Here is a 17,679-nt window from a genome sequence, read left to right as displayed (position 1 = left end):
TTTACAATGAGTCAGTCGTTGGACCTTAAAAGTCGTCCATTAAACCTTAAGAGTAGTTATTGGTTTAGATCACGAACCTATTCAATTGTGAGTTTGGCCATCTAATCTTCCATTATGGGCCATAGGGCGTCCTGATCACTCGAACAAGTTCCTAGGACCGTTAACGATTGAAGATCCAACCGTTGAATCATTTGAATCATTAGGATGTCGAGAACTGATGAGTGGACGTTCACTTACAAATTTAAAATAATAAAATCCTTCTCATCAAGTGAATGAATGGCGTTGGTCAAGATGCAAGCGCAATAAACAACTTAGAAAATAATTTTAATAATAATAATTAGGTGTTTAGTAATATAAAGTCATGGGATGGATTAATCTTAATAGCCTACAAAGTGAGACCCACAACATGACTAAAATGCATGCATATGTGGGGGAAATAATAATAGTGAATATAATAATAATAATAATAATAATAGTAATAGTAATAATAATAATAATAATAATAATAATAATAATAATAATAATGATAATAGTAAATAATATTATTTAAAGTAGTATAACATAATATTTAGTGTTATGAAATCAGAATAGGCCATATATCCGTAATCTGACCATCGAGTCCTAGCTTAAATAGTCCCTTAGACCTTTTTAACCGTTGACGTTCAATTTCGGGCTGATCCGACCAACAAATAGTGGGAAATCCATAAACAAGACCTGAAGCAAGTCGTGGGGCCCACCTAGGCTTTGGATCTGATCGATCTTCGGTCAGAGGCCTTTAGTGGGGCCTCTAAAGGGAATGGACGGAGTGGATTTATCACAATCATCATGGTGGACCCCACCTCAGTGCGTGAGTGCACGACAGGGATGTGCACTCACGATGCACCCTTCCAAGAAGGCCCGGTCAGCTGGCGCTGACCCGAAAATTCCAAAAATAGAGAGACACCTCTATCTCTCTTCCTTTCCGTCAACAAACGGACAACATCTGTTTAGGACGTTCTACGACCCACCATGATCATCGCCATAGATGATATGAACTGTCCATCGCGTGTGTTTCTCAGACCTGACCAAAACCTAACCATCACTACAGGTTGTCCTGCATGTGTGGACACACGAACTTCGCAGCAAACGGGTCTCAGAAATATAAAACTCCCCAAAATGGAAATTGCTATGCCTTTTGTCTTACCAACTGACACTCCGAGTGAGGAGGATTCCTCTAATCTCAGGCATCCATTCAACGGAAATCTCAGCCGTCCAACTGAGGTCGTCACTTCCTCAATACCAGGGGAGAAAACTGGTGGTCGAAACCGTCTTCCTTAGTAGATTTTAGAAACCGGACGCTGGGATTTAATCCCAACTGTCCATTCGCATCCAACGGCCCTTGGGGCGTCAAAATCCCAACAAATGGGGAGGGATAGCATCCCTTCCCCCTATTTCTGCAGCCGCACTCGAAACATCTACCGCGTTAAGAAAAACAGAGAGAGAGAGAGAGAGAGAGTAAGCAGGGGAGCGCGATAGGACCGGGTCTGTCCAAACCGGACATCCATGGCTGGACATTCCTAGCTAGAAGAAAGGAGAAAGAGAAAGAGAGAAAGAAAGGGAGAAGAAGAAGGAGGAAAGTAAAGAATAGAGAAAACAGGGGATGCGGTTGCTGTGGTGGGTGCCACACTGCGCAAACCAGGCTGAGTTCGGCCTGAGTTGGGACCGAGCCTAGGCCTTATCCGGCCATGAGTCGGGGCTCAGGGAGAGTAGAGAAGGAGGAAGAAAGGAGGAAGAGAAAGGGAGAAGAGAAAGGGTGCCTGTTGCACCAGCTCGGATAGGGCCGAGTCGCGGTCGCGACTCAGGCCAGAAACAGACCTGGTTCCGCTAAGATTGGACCACGACTGAGGTGAGTCCAGCCACCTCTAGACGTTCAGAAACCTTAAAGAAGGAAGAAACAGAGAGAAAGAAAGAGAGAAAGGAAGAGGAGAGAAGGGAGGGGCCGTTGGGCTGACTCGGCTGAAACCGAGTTTGACTCGGTCGAGTCAGGGATGGGCCTGGTCCAGCAAGGAGAAAAGAAAATGGAGAGAAAAGAGAAGAAGAAAGAGAGTTGGTCTTTTTATGGTTGCTGAGTTGACTCGGTTAAAACCGAGTCGAGCTGTGTTTATAAGGTGAGACCATATTTTCATCCTAAATTGAGATTGTTTCAATTGTCACTGTCACTATTTTTATCATTCTTAGGATCATTAAATTTAAATATGAATGGTCATTAGTAAATTATCCATACTAATATTAGTTAATACATATAAAAGTTATCATTATTAAAACATTAGTATTTTATTTTGTTATTCTTAAAATATTATTATTAACATTAGAGCATACTATCTACTTTCATCAAAATAACTATTAGTGTCATGTTAGCTACTATCAGGGATATTGTTAATATTAAGAGTTGTTTTGGAATTATTAGTGTTATTATTCATCGTGGATTGTTATTAAATAATTTAATGTAATAGCTGCTATTGTTAATATTCCTAAAATTAATAACTAATTTATTTGATGAATTTTATTCATTTATTAATACCATTAACGGCCACACAAAATGGAGTTCAATTCCATAATCAAAACTCAGAATCTAAACCTATAACTAAACCCTAGGGTGAAATCCTAAACCTAGGATATCCAAGCCTTAGGTTAAAACCCTAAGCCTAAATAGTGTGTAAGCATGGACCTAACTGTATAACTTTATAATTTATGATAGGGTTTGATTCTAAGGAAACTCGCACTCTCTAGCAACACTGGTAGGCGATTCAAAATATAAGGTGATGATTCTTTCCCTTGAGCTTTCCATCTTTCCATTAGTTTAAGTTATAGTTTTTATTTAAATTTATAATTGATATCTCTCTCTTATAATCACATGTGTTAGCTGGTGGAAATTGGATTGCTATATTGCTTGCTTAAAGTTCATCTTGTATATTTGTTCATGAATTATTGGTGGATTGCATATGGAACTTAAACTGGTACATCAGTGGGAAACTCCCACTTATGAATGTACACTCATACTTGAGATGTAACTCGATTGACGGCGATTGCAATGGACCTTCGATTTAATGGTTAATGAGTGGTGGTCTAGATAAATCATTGATGCGGGCCTACCATCCAGAGTTGTTGTGTCTAATGGTTTTTAAGGATGGTCTTTATCGTATGGTTTTGATATTTGTCATATGTGGCATATTTTGATACTCGCCCTGCGTAGTTTTGTATTGATATTTTTCCTATATGGGTTCGATGTTTTATACTTTGCAACCATGCAATGGTAAGCCCCATATATTTTAATATGATTGGCCACTAGTCGACGGGTTTCCATTAAACATCCTAAGATGGTAGTTTCATGAGCCGTGGATGGTGGTCATGGGATACTATGCCCGAACCGTCGGCCTACGCTGGGTCTTGAGCTCCCCGTAGTGACCGTGAGCTTATTTAAATTAGTTGGTTGTAATTGGACTAATAATGGGTTGGAAAATCATGTATGCATTGCACAGACTAGCATTTATTACTGTCGTATGTGACATATAGATCCGCCTGACTGGATGTTTTACCCGGGGCACAAACCATCATCTATTATTATTGTACATATTTGCCTGTCTGGATGTTTTACTCGGGGCATAGACCGTCTGGATGTTTTACCCGGGTCGATGATTGCATGGGTGACGACCCCAATGTTCGTCTGGATGTTTTACATGAGACAATGATTGCATTCATACATCCATGCCTATAATAAGACTGTAATTACTCTGTTTTGGTTGCCTGAATATTTTATACTATTTCTTACCTAATGCGGCGGTGTGTAATCTTGAGGAAAATTCATACTACGTTGGCCACTCATCCATCAAATATACAATTGTACAAGTCGCACATGTGGCTTTATTGATTTTCAGGTTCAGACTAATGAAGAGCAAAGTATCACTGTGAAGATGCATGATTGTATTGTTAAGAGTTGCTATATGGTTTTACAGTTTCAGATTTGTTACAATTTGCTTTGTTTACATGTAATATCATTTCACTTTATAATTGTAAGTTTGTGACATTGGTTTGTATAAGTCATTATGGGCAACTTTTTGTACATCTTAAACGTAAATGAAAATTTTCATTGTGTATGATTTGTTCATTCTACGTGTATCTGCTTACTCTGATAGTTGAAAAAAATAATAAACTCGAATTTCACCATCCTTTAAGGTTAACACTCGGATTTTTGGGAAACGGGTCGTGTACTCGGGTCTTGAAAAGTCGGGGTGTTACAATGAATCACTTGGGCCACACCAATGGAAATAGTTTGGCAAAGCCCTTTACATTATGTCCAAGTCAACGCAAATCATAAATGGAATTGATTTTTGGGCCCATGGCCTAACATGGGGTGAAAAACCTAGTGGTTGGGGTTTATTTTACATAAATATCACAGTAAGCCCTACCTGATCCACCAATTAACTATTTGCTCTTGCAAGTGGCTGTAAGGGATGGTATGCATATTGCCTAGGGTAGCATGCACCGTGGACAATTGTGTGCTATTGGAAAAGCTTTGTAGGCCCTACCATGATGTATGCGTATTATTTATACTATCCATCCATTTTTATAGATCATTTTAGTGCACGGGCACAAACTCGAGGTTGATCTGGATCTCAAGTAGATCACACCACGAGGAACTGGTGATTGGATGCCCTCCATAAAAAAAAACTTGGTGGCTACAAAAGTTTTGGATCAAGCTCATGTTTGTATTTTCTCTTCATTCATGACTTAATTTGTAACTTTATCAAGAAGCGGGATGGCAAATACACATTATAGTGGGCCCTAGGAAGTTTTTAACGGTGAGCTTTCAATTACTTAGTAGTGTGATCCACTTGAGATTTGGATCTACCTTATTTTTGTGATCATGCCCTAATATAATGTAAAAAATGGATGGACAACATGGATAAGACACATCTATCATGGTGGCCCTATGGAGATTATTTAGTAGCACACAATACCGACCCGAGTGCTGCTTGCCATACTATGCAGTCTGGTTTTGAAAAAGCAATGCAACTTTGTTGCAACCCAGATCCCAGGATGTGAGTGAGACCTGAGCATGGGGCACACTTTGATGCATGTATTATATATTTATGCTGTTTATTTGTTTTGATAGTTCGTTTTAAGGAATGGAAAAAATAAAATACAGGAATTGATGCAATTCTCCGGTTGACCACACCGCAAGAAATAGCAGTCACCGTTGAAAATTTTCCTCGGGCAACAACGGTTCTACATCTAGCTGATATTTGTATTTTCCCTTAACGTGATCTGTGTGACCTCGTCAACAACCAGTTGGATGACAAATAACATAGCCGTGGACACTGGGAAGTTTTCGATGGTAGCCGTTCGGTGACCAATGTTTCCGTGATGCGGTCCACCTAAGATTTGTATCTTCTTCATTTTTTGGACAATGAATGTAAAAAAAAAATTGGATGGAGGGCGTAGATAAATAAAGCATTCATTGAAGTGGGCCAGGGTTAGGTCCCACCAACGTCACCGTTCCTGGGAGGCAGCCACACGTCCTTAATCAGCTGCTGGAAATGGGACGCGGATTTCCTGCATCGGGAAGTTCCTGCACTGAGAACCCAGGTGGGGTCCACTGTGATGTTTGTGAGAAATCCTCCCCTTCCATCCGTTTTTTGAGTTCATTTCAGGACGTGATGCCAAAAATGAACCATATCCAAAGATCAAGTGGGCCGTACTAATGGAAAATGTGGTTAGGGAAATTCCTACCGTTGAAACCTAATTGGGTTTGAAAGTAATGTTTACATGCCATCCATACCATTAATAACTTCATTCCTACTGGGATGAACTGAAATCACAAATATTAGCATGATTTAAAACTTCTGTGGCCCACTAATATTTCTACTGTGGAAGTTCAATTATTACGTTTTGGGCTCACTTGAGCTTTAGAAACGGTTCATTTTTAGTATCAAGTCCTAAAATTAACTCACAAAATGGATGGATGGGGAGGATTTCTCACAAACATCACAGTGGGCCCCACCTGGGTTCCCAGCGCAGGAACTTCCTGCCAAAATCTTTAGCGGGAAATCCGCGTTCCTGAGACGTGACCTTTCTTTCTAAATTTTTAAAGAGCTGTGCTGATGTCAGTACAAATGACGTGGACCAATTAAAATCCAGGACACGGGGAGGAAACAGAGGATCCGCACTCGATCGTATCTGAGAATCGTTTATGAAATTATAATCAGCAATTTGATTCTAGAAAAGTTAACATGCGGTATCTAAGCCTTAGTTATTATTATTATTATTATTATTATTATTATTATTATTTAGCTATTTACCTATATTTAAATATACATTTGAAAGTACAAGCACCCTGACACACTGTTTTGCCCCACGAAAATCACGACCACTTCAGCAATTAGGATCCGGTTTCAACATTGCAGATGTGCAGCCCAGATCCAGTGCACAAAATATTAGAGACAGAGACTAATAAATAAAACAAGCGGCAGAACCTTAATTTCATTGCACATATCAGCAAAAGGCCTTCACAACGTTTTCCCCAGTTCTCACATACATATATACCATCCAAATGCATCACAACATTTATAAGAAATCCCCGAATACATGGAAAAAACCAAAGAGAACACAATCCAACAAAAAACAGATACTACATTCACTCGCGTCTCTCTCAAGCGACCTTAACCTCAACGGTCTTCGGCTTCTTGGGCTCGGGCGGTGGCACCTTCTCAACGGTCATTCTGACAAACTGCCGAGATTGTGTCTGTATTCGCATTCTCCGGCAGCATGAATTTCCTTACGAACTTACCAACCCTGCGCTTCATCATCACGTACTTCACCCCTTTCTGTTGCAAAATATATTGATTTTAATAAAATATATTTCAATAATAAAATAATATATAATATATAAAAAGTTGTTTTGAAAAATACTTTTTTGTGGGTTTTTGAGAATAGTCCCACGTGAAAAAGAGAAGAGAAAAATCTGTAGCTTATATGAAGGATGTGAGTATTATAATATTTACCTACCTAGTCCGTGGACTATGGACCTTGCATGTTCCAGTGCTACGCACTGGAACACCCGCGGGCGCTCGGGCTCGGGCTCGGGTTCGGGCTCGGTCACGGGCTCGGTGCGAGGGCGTGGGCATGTGAGGCAGTGTGGCTGTAGAGGCGCTAGTGGGGCACGACCTTGAGCGAGACGCGTGCGACTAAGTGGCTATGGCGTGTGGCTGGTTAGCAGAGAGACTAAAGGACTGAAGAGAAATCTCTCAGTATAAATAGAGGGATTGAAAAGAGCTATTGCAGCAGAAACTGTAACAGCTGAGCCATTAGTGCAGGGTCCAGCTATAACTGCTGCATGGCTAGCCCAACAGCTAACTAGAAAACGGCTAGCTGTTGTCTCACAACAGTTAGCATGCAGCAACTTAATGGCCCATGCACAACAGTCAGAAAACGGCTATAAAACGGCTAGTTTTTTAACAGTCAGAAATGACTTAATGAAATTTAAGTCTCCGGACCATAACACCCTAGCCACCATAGCCTATAAAAGGAGGACCTGGATGGCTTTCCAAACCATCTTAACTCACTCTAGCAAACTAATAAGAACTGAGACAGCCAGCCCCTCTCCACTCATATATTCTAGTGTTTTCAGCAACGTAGCAATGCTTAAACCTTAGCTTGAAGAACAGACCAGCGGTGTGGTCTAGGACGGTTCAACTGAACCATTGGCTGAAGATTTGAACTGACCCGTGCAGAAGTCGAAACTACTTTTTCTCTTCTTTTCTTCTTCTCTTGGGATTTTTCCTTTATACTGTAATACTGCCAGAAATTGTGTAATTGAGTTCCATTTGGTGGGCTTTCGTGTTTGCTGAATGCAGACCCACACCAGGCTCGTTGTATCCTAGAAGCTGTTTGCATGTAACCTATCAGCATACTCAATTCACTTGAGTAGGGGCAAATAACGCTTTAAGGACAGCGTTTCAAACGTGCTTTAGCCTGTTCTGATTTCTGATTATTTTGTAATTTTCGGTTTCTACATTATACAAAAATACATTAATCTGTATAATTTCCAACAATCTTAAAGCGTTATTTTTCTGATGGAAGCCGACGGTGTTTCATCCATCAAGTTGATGAATCAGGACTTGATACGTCTTGATCGGTTCGATGGAACCAATTTTACAAGATGGCAAGACAAGTTGAAATTTCTCCTGATGGCGCTAAAGATCTATTACATATTAGATCCAAATTTATAAGCACTACCTGAAGCATCTGACAAAGACACACCTGAACAAGTAGCTGCCCGTACCAAAAGAGCCGAAGACGAACTCTTGTGTCGAGGACACATTCTGAATGCTCTTTCCGACCGCCTGTACGATCTGTACCAACATGCATCATCAGCAAAGGAGATCTGGGCTGCTATGGAATTCAAATACAAGGCTGAAGAAGAAGGTATCAACAAGTTTCTCATCGCCAGGTATTTTGATTTCAGCATGGTAGATAATAAACCGCTGCTGCCCCAAATCCAAGAACTGCAGCTAATAGTAAACAAAATTAAAGCGATAAAAATCGATCTTCCTAAATCATTCCAAGTCGGGGCTATAATCGCCAAATTTCCACCGATATGGAAAGACTATAGAAAGAAGTTGCTGCATAAAACTAAGGACTACACACTAGAACAAATTCAGAAACACCTCAGGATTGAGGAAGAATCCCGTAACTACGATAGAAAAAATGATAACGGGAATACCTTGTCCAAGGTACATACGGTAAAAACACTAATAATAAACATCCCGAGAAGGACGATTCCCTGAAACCTAATAAAAGGAAATTAAAAAAGAACACTTAAAAGAAGAACGGAAAGTTTAAGGCCCATGCCATGTCTGTGGAAAAATCAGGCACTATACTCGAGTATGCCGCTATCGCAAATCTAAAAAAGAAGCAAGTGTAGTAGTAGAAGGCGATATCGTGACTATGATCACTGAGGTGAATACCATCCAAGCAAAGTTCCAGGTTGGTGGTATGATACTGCCGCTATTGTACATGTGTGCTACGACAAATCATCCTTCAAAACATACGAGGAATTGACCGATGGTCAAGAAGTCCAAATGGGTAATGAAGACCGATCGAAGGTCATCGGAAAAGGAACTGTCAAACTGATATTCACTGGAAAGAAAGTGATTCTAACTAATGTACTGCATGTCCCAAACATGAGGCGAAACTTAGTTTCTGGGGATCTTCTCGAAAAATTAGGCATACGGGTGGTGTATGAGTCAGGTAAACTGAATCTGTCCAAAAATGAGAATTTTGTCGGAAAGGGATATGCTTGTAACGGAATGGTTAAGTTTTCTCTGAATGAAAGTAGCACTTCTGCGTATATGGTTGAATCCGCTGGACTGTGACATGATAGAATAGCCCATATAGGGTATAGTACCTTGAAGTTCATGGTTAAGAATAGTTTAATCTCATACACAGATAATGAAACCGAAAAATGTGAAGTGTGTATAAGATCCAAAATGACAAAGAAACCTTTTCCAAGTGTTGAAAGATCGTCTCAAGAATTGGATCTTGTGCACAGTGATATCTGTGAGTTAAACGACATTCTTACTCGTGGAGGTAAACGGTACTTCATAACCTTTATAGAGGATTGCTCTAGATATATGTATGTGTACCTATTAAAGAGCAAAGATGAAGCATTAAACATGTTTAAAATATATAAAGCAGAAGTAGAGAATCAACTGAATAAGAAGATAAAAATTCTCCATAGCGATAGAGGAGGAGATTACTTCTCCAATGAATTCGATAACTTCTGTGAAGAACATGGACTGATACATCAATGTACAACGCCATACACACCTCAACAAAACGAAATAGCTGAAAGGAAGAATGGAACATTAGTAGAAATGGTCAACTCAATGCTGATAAGAGCAAAGTTGTCACTAAATTTATGGTGAGAGGTACTGCTTGCAGCATGTTATATAATACACAGAATTTCATCTAAAAAATATAAAATATCTCCATATGAAACATGAAGAGGTAGAAAACCTAACTTAGGATATCTAAAAGTATGGGGGTGTCTTGCATATTGCAGAATCCCTGATCCAAAAAGAACTAAGTTAGGACCAAGAACTATTAAGTGCGCCTTCGTAGGGTATGCACAAAATAGTAAAGCTTATAGACTTCTAGAAATAGAGTCTAATACAATAATAGAATCAAGAGATGTTGAGTTCTTTGAGAACTCACTATCCTTGGAGTCAAAGGATAATGAAATCCAAACTCCTAATAGAGAACTAGATAGCACAGTTCCACAGATAGTGGAAGCTCCTATTGAGCCTCGTAGGAGTCAAATGACAAGAATAGAGAAGAGTCTAGGAGATGACTATATAAACTCACAACGTGTCATTTTTCATCTTGTAGAAGGAGATAGAAAATGTTATAAGGAAAATACATATAGTAATGACTATAGAAGATGATCCTAAAACATATAAAGAGGCCGTATCTTCTAGAGACTCAGCTTTCTGGAAAGAAGCGATAAACGATGAAATGGAATCTATACTATCAAATCAAACGTGGGAACTAGTTAACTTACCTCCAGGTTCTAGACCCATAGGTTGTAAGTGGGTATTTAGGAAGAAATATCACATTGATGGGACTATCCAAACCTTTAAAGCTCGACTAGTAGCTAAGGGTTTTAGACAAAAAGAAAGGATTGATTACTTTGACACATACTCTCCTATAGCTAGGATAACATCCATTAGGATATTATTTGCGCTAGCTTCCATACATCATCTTCACATCTACCAAATGGATGTAAAGACCGCATTCTTGAATGGTGGTATATATGGAACAACCTAAAGGATTCGTTCTACTAGGAAATGAAAACAAAGTATGTAGATTAGTCAAATCATTGTATGGATTAAAACAAACACCAAAACAGTGGCATGAGAAGTTCGATTCCAAAATACTATCTCATGGTTTCATGCATAATGTAGCTGACAAATGCATATATTCTAAAGTAGATGATAGTTACATCGTTATTATTTATTTATATGTTGATGACATGTTAATAATAAGTAATAAAATGGAAGGTGTGACTGAAACAAAGAGGTTTCTATCTTCCGTATTTAAAATGAAAGATTTTGGACAAATTGATACCATTCTTGGTATCAAGTTAAAAAATATTGTGGGGGTTATGCTTTGTGTCAATCTCATTATATTGAGAAGATACTAAGCAAGTTTAACCATCTAATTATAAAGGAAGCAAAAACCCCATTTGATCTACGTATCAAGCTAAAGAAAATACTGGAAGAACAGTTACACAATTAGAATATGCGAGTGTTAGAAGGAGTCTTATGTATGCTATGCAATGCACTAGACCTGATATCGCATATGCTGTGAGTAAACTTAGTAGGTTTACTAGTAACCCTAGTACTGAACACTGAAATACAATAAGTAGAGTCCTTGGTTACTTAAAAGCAACCAAAGACTTAGGACTATTTTATTCAGAGTTTCTTGCCGTATTGAAAGGATATACCGATACGAGCTGGATATCGAGTGCAGGGGACAACAAGTCTACTACAGGGTGGGTATTCACCTTAGGAGGTGCAGCTGTATCTTGAGGATCCAAGAAACAGAGTTGCATAACGCATTCGACTATGGAGTCTGAATTTATAGCCCTGGCTGTAACAAGCAAAGAGGCTGAGTAGCTAAGGGATCTTCTATTAGAAATTCCTTTCTGTGTAAAGCCTATATCGGCTGTGTCACTACATTGTAATAGTGAAGCCACATTAGCTATAGCCTATAGCGGCACTTATAATGGTAAGTCTAGACATATTAGTCTTCGACATGATTATGTCAGACAATTGATTCGAGATGGAATCATTGCTATTTCTTATGTGAAATCAAGCAATAACCTGACAGATCCTTTCACTAAACCTCTACCGAGAGAGGTAGTAAAGGTCACATCTAGAGGGATGTGGTTGAAACTCTTTAACCAAAGTTCCACCAGTGATGGTAACCCAATCTAAAGTCAGAAAATCTCTAATTTTGGGTTTAATGGGTAAGAACAAGTCACTGATATGTGGAAAGTTTTCAGCACTAAATTATAAAACCTCATCCATAATAGATAAGTGCTGAGCGTTACGATAGAAGGTTGAGTCTTAGAACTCTTAATGAAATCCAGTCTATAAGGACAAGTATCTTATAGTAACGGAGACACTGGAAAGATTTCACCTATATGAACGTAGAGATGGTGCCCTTTCTCATGAGAGTTAGGAGTTTTCTCTCGGGATCGTTCACGAATTATGATAAGCACATGGCCATTAATTGTGCTGAGCAAGATTGTGGGAACTCTAACAAACATATAACGAATATGTATGTAGTATTTTCAATTCTGTTATCTAGGAATAACTAGTTCAAAGCTGCGGCTACCAGTCATTTTGATAGAGTTTTGAGATACTTACACTAAGGAAAGATTTAAATCGAAAGATATCTTTCTTTATGCATATAAGCTAATTATTCTGGCAGTATTGTTTAATCGAAAAAATATTTTTATAAAATCAAGTGGGGGATTATTGCAAAAAATATTGATTTTAATAAAATATATTTCAATAATAAAATAATATATAATATATAAAAAGTTGTTTTAAAAAATACTTTTTTATGGATTTTTGGGAATAGTCCCACATGGAAAAGAGGAGAAAAATCTGTGATTTATATGAAGGAAGTGGAATGTTATAATATTTACCTACCTAGTCCGTGGACTATGGACCTTGCGTGTTCCAGTGCGTAGCACTGGAATACCCTCGCGCCCTCTCAGGCTTGGGCTCGGGCACGGGCACGAGCACGGGCATGGGCTCGGTCTCGGTCTCGGTCACGGACTCGGGCTCAGTGCAAGGGCGTGGGCGTGTGGGGCAGTGTGGCTATAGAGGCGTTAGTGACGCACTTTGCACTTCGCACGTCCGCATCGTGTCGCAGAGGGTTGCTCCTTCGCGACCTTGAGCGAACCGGAGTGAGACGTGTGTAAGTCGCGGTGCGATTAAGTGGCTATGACGGGTGGCTGGTTAGCAGAGAGACTAAAGGACTGGGAGAGAAATCTCTCAGTATAAATAGAGGGACTGAAAAGAGCTGTTGTAGCAGAAACTGTAACAGCTGAGCCATTAGTGCAGGGTCCAGCTGTAACTGTTGCATGGCTAGCCCAACAGCTAGAAAACAGCTAACTGTTGTCTCACAATAGTTAGCATGCAATAACTTAATGGCCCATGCACAATAGTCAAAAAATGGCCATAAAACGGCTAGTTTTCCAACAACTAGAAATGACTTAATGGAATTTAAGTCTCTGGACCATAACCCCCTAGCCACCATAGCCTATAAAAGGAGGACATTGATGGGTTTCCAAACCATCTCAACTCACTCCAGCAAATCCATACGAACTGAGACAGCCAGCCCCTCTCCACTCATATATTCTGGTGTTTCCAGCAACATAGTAAGGCTTAAACCTTAGCTTGAAGAACAGACCAGTGGTGTGGTCTAGGATGGTTCAACTGAACCAGTGGCTGAAGATTTGAACTGACTTGTGCAGAAGTCGAAACTACTTTTTCTCTTCTTTTCTTATTCTCTTGGAATTTTTCCTTTATACTGTAATACTGCCAGAAATTGTGTAATTGAGTTCCATTTGGTGGGCTTTCGTGTTTGCTGAACGCAGACCCACACCAGGCTCGTCGTATCCTAGAAGCTGTTTGCCTGTAACCTATCAGTATACTAATTCACTTGACAAACGGCCGAGATGGTGTCTGTATTCGCATTCTCCGGCAGCATGAATTTCCTCACGAACTTACCAACTCTGCGCTCTATCATCACGTACTTCACCCCTTTCTAGTCATCTTCCCTCTTCCGCTCGCGGCTGATGGTCAGGACATTTCCGTTCTCCACCTGGACTTTGATGTCTCTGGACTTACTCCTGGCATGTTGACGATGACGACGTACGATTTCTGGTGTTCCTTTATGTCGACTGGGATGGAGGCCATGGCCTTGGCGTCTGTGATGTATGTTCGAGTCGGGGCGTTGAAGGACTTGTGGCCGTCGTCGGGGATGCTGCCCAGCGCGTGATGGAGGGTTGAGAGGAGTGGGTTTTCTAGGCCCATGACTCTGAAATCCATTGGATATTGGGAATGAGGAGGCTTTGGTGGTGTTTGGAATTTGCTTTGATTGCGTTTTAATGTCAGGATAATTTTCTTAGGTTTCCGAATCATACGTATATCTACAAATTTCTTAGTCTTTACTTTTATTTTTATTTTTTTTATAATTTTAATTTCCCTTTACCTTTATTTGTAGTTGTGAGGATAAATTTGTATATTGGGAGTAATTTTTTCATTTTGTACTATTTGCCCCACTTGCACATGTGTGGTTAGCACATGTCACACACACACACTCTCTCTCCACCTCTACTCTTATCCATTTTACCATGCATTCCTCTTTCCCATGTTGGCCCATCACGAGAATCTTCACCCACTCAAACCATACTTCCTTTTTCCCAAGCAAATATTTTCACTTCCCATACGTTTCGTTACTTTTCATTGAACCAACTTTATATTTCCCATGAAATTACGTAAATATTTTCTTTTCCCATATAGAAAAACCATTTTCCGTACTCATTCAAAAATTCAATTGTGCAAATTCGTATGCCTTTCTTGTTTCCATGAAAACTCATGTCTATCTTCATGCACAAGTGCTAAAATGTGCTAGAATTTCCTCCCATCACCTATGCTTTCATATAAGATGGTAATCTATGTAATTAAGTCCCAAAGAGGTGAGAGTAGAGTGCAAACTAACAACTTCAAGTTCCATTATCTTATGCAAGTGGGATCATATCAAGTGCTTTTTTTTACCCACTTTATGTTTATCATTGAATAAGAACTACACTTTCTTCCCCCATACCTTCATCTATTTGATTGTTCATCGTTGTTCTTTGGTGGTGAGTATTAAGCTAGTGTGACTTTTTAAAACTATATGAGAAGTAGATATTGTTTCGGCATTGTGACTTCTACTTTCTCAACAAAATCTATGATTAATATAAAACCATGAGATCATCTTTTGTCGGTTCAATCATATTAGAATCACATCTCTTGTGCCTTGTGGATTAATTTCAACTAAAGCTCATACAAAAGTAATGTGTTTTGAAGAACCACAACAACACCTTTTAGTAAGATCGTGGCATGACTCTAAGATCAAACGTTATTAATATTCCATATCTAATACGTGTTTTGTCTTGTATATTGTTGTTTTGGTTTTGCTAAAGGTTGGCACCCATCATTCTTAGATTTGAACAAATGATGTAAGGATTCCATCCCACAGAGGGAGTTTGTGCATCACAAGGCATCTAAGAGTTATAACTCAGTGAAATCATGCTACAAGGGGTGTAGGTTTTTCCTGATTTGACGTATGGCTTTCTTTTTTCTTTTCCTTTTCTTATATATATATATATAACTCAGTGAAATCATGCTACAAGGGGTGTAGGTTTTTCCTGATTTGAGGTATGGCTTTCTTTTTTCTTTTCCTTTTCTTATATATATCTATATATATATATATATATATATATATATATATATATATATATATTCTTGGCGCGAAGTGTGTTTATATATTTTTTGGGCTATATGTTCAAATAAGAGTCTCTTACTTATCTTCCAAAAAACAAATGCTATAAGGTTTTAAATCTATGATGACCGTTGAATCCAAGAACACTGGTATGATCATATGTTATATCCATCTGAAGGACATTTTAATGAATGAAACTGACGCATTAATCTGTCATGCAAGATCCAAGTGTGGAAAAATCTAGATAGCCAATTTTGTACAATTAACATTAAGTGGACAGATTCGAACTGTTTATCATCAGATGTAAAGTGTGAATCCTCAATTATGGGGATGAACCAAATCTGGAGTGGCCATTAGGGTGACAGGTTTGGACCGTCCTTTCTCTGGACATCATGGAAAAATGTGGTCCATCCATTCTCTAGATGTCTAATTGGATAGATCTGGATCATCCATTATAAGGATGTCGAGGACAGATCTGGTTCATCTATTTTATGGACATATGGATGGATATGGATTGTCCATTCCCTGGATGATGTGGTTAGATCTAGATTGACTATTGGTTAGGCATTGATTGTCTGATATGGACTATCTGTTTATAGATATTAGTAAATCAATCCAACCATCTGTTGGACAATCTTCACATTCACTATCAATTTAATTTCTGGACAGAACGCAAAACCATCTAAAATGGATTATGGATGTTCACAATTAGTAGATATCAGCTATCGAGTTCTGCACGATCAGATCTAAGGGGGCCATGTTCCAACTCACAAATGCCAAAGTACTCCCAATATGAGTTAGATTAGGAACATTTATGAGAAGGTGGACGTGAATCTTGTTTTGGATTGTTGAAGGGACAAGTTCATTAGGGTCTACAGGTTGACATAATAAGACTCTTCAGAAATCAATCCACTCACATGATAAAAAGGATCATTTCATAACCGTATAACTGTTGTAAGAAGATATTCTTAGTAGTAGGTGATATATTGGATGAATGCAGCCTCCAAGTAGGAGTCGAAGTGAACATACCTCAAGACCCTGAAAAGTGAAGACGTGATTGTTTCCTATGCTATAAATGGTTATTTAGAATCTAGGATTTGGTGTTGATGTGGTAGTGACTAAAGTGGCTGGATCAACATTATATGGAGGATTTTGTGGATCATGTTAGACTCGACAGTGTTGAATAATACTAAAGTTAGAGGAAGGTGCGGCCTTGACTTGCGAAGGTGTGGCTTGAACATGCGGCCTGAAGATGGTTTGAAGGCCTAAACTAATTGTTGAAGGAGCGGATTGATGGTGTGACCCACTGTTGCGATGGTGCGGTCCTGTGGCCGAGTCTATACCATCCCTATAACGTCAATCAACCTGAGCCCATCTCATTCCACGTCATCCCAACATCATTTAATTTAGATGGTGCATTTGCAATATAGCGTGACTCTTATATATAACGTGGCAATGCCACATCATTATCCGAGCTATGGGACGCGGATTGCGTCCTACCGGGCAGGTCTCTGTGAGGCCCACTGTGATTTAAGTGTTTTATCCACGCCTTTCATAGCTTTTCTCAGATCATTTTAAGGTATTTTCCTAAAAATGAAGCAGCTCCAGCTCTAGTGGACCACACCAAAGAAAGCTGCAGTGATAATGTCACCCACCATTGAAACCTTTCTAAGGGCCACTGTTAATGTTTTTTTACCACCCAACATATTCATAAGGTCATGAAGACGTGGATGAAATGAAAATGCAAATATCAGCTTGATCCGAAACTTCTCCAGCTCCCAAGAAATTTTTAATGGTGGAAGTTCAATCCCCACTTTGTGGTCCACTTAAGACCTGTAACTGCCTCATTTTTTGTTTCATATCTTAAAATGATCTGAGAAAAGCTATTAATGGCATGGATAAAACACTTACATCACGGTGGGCCCCACAGAGCTCTGCCCGGACGGATTACCGTCCGGGCGGGGTAGGACGCAATCCGCGTCCCCGAGCTATGAGGAAATCTATAAACACACTATAGGAGACCCTTTTTAGATGGTCATTTCATTTCTTGATTTCTCTTTGAGTTCTAAACTC

General features: G+C 39.3%; 1 pseudogene; it reads right to left on the bottom strand.

The window, feature by feature from the left end:
- Positions 1-6,579: 6,579 nt before the first annotated feature.
- Positions 6,580-14,385, bottom strand: LOC131247072 (17.1 kDa class II heat shock protein-like; annotated as a pseudogene).
- Positions 14,386-17,679: the final 3,294 nt, after the last annotated feature.

The sequence above is a fragment of the Magnolia sinica genome, chromosome 5 (assembly GCF_029962835.1).
Source record: "Magnolia sinica isolate HGM2019 chromosome 5, MsV1, whole genome shotgun sequence".
Taxonomy (NCBI): Eukaryota; Viridiplantae; Streptophyta; class Magnoliopsida; order Magnoliales; family Magnoliaceae; genus Magnolia; species Magnolia sinica.
This window is presented reverse-complemented; position numbering and strand designations above follow the sequence as displayed.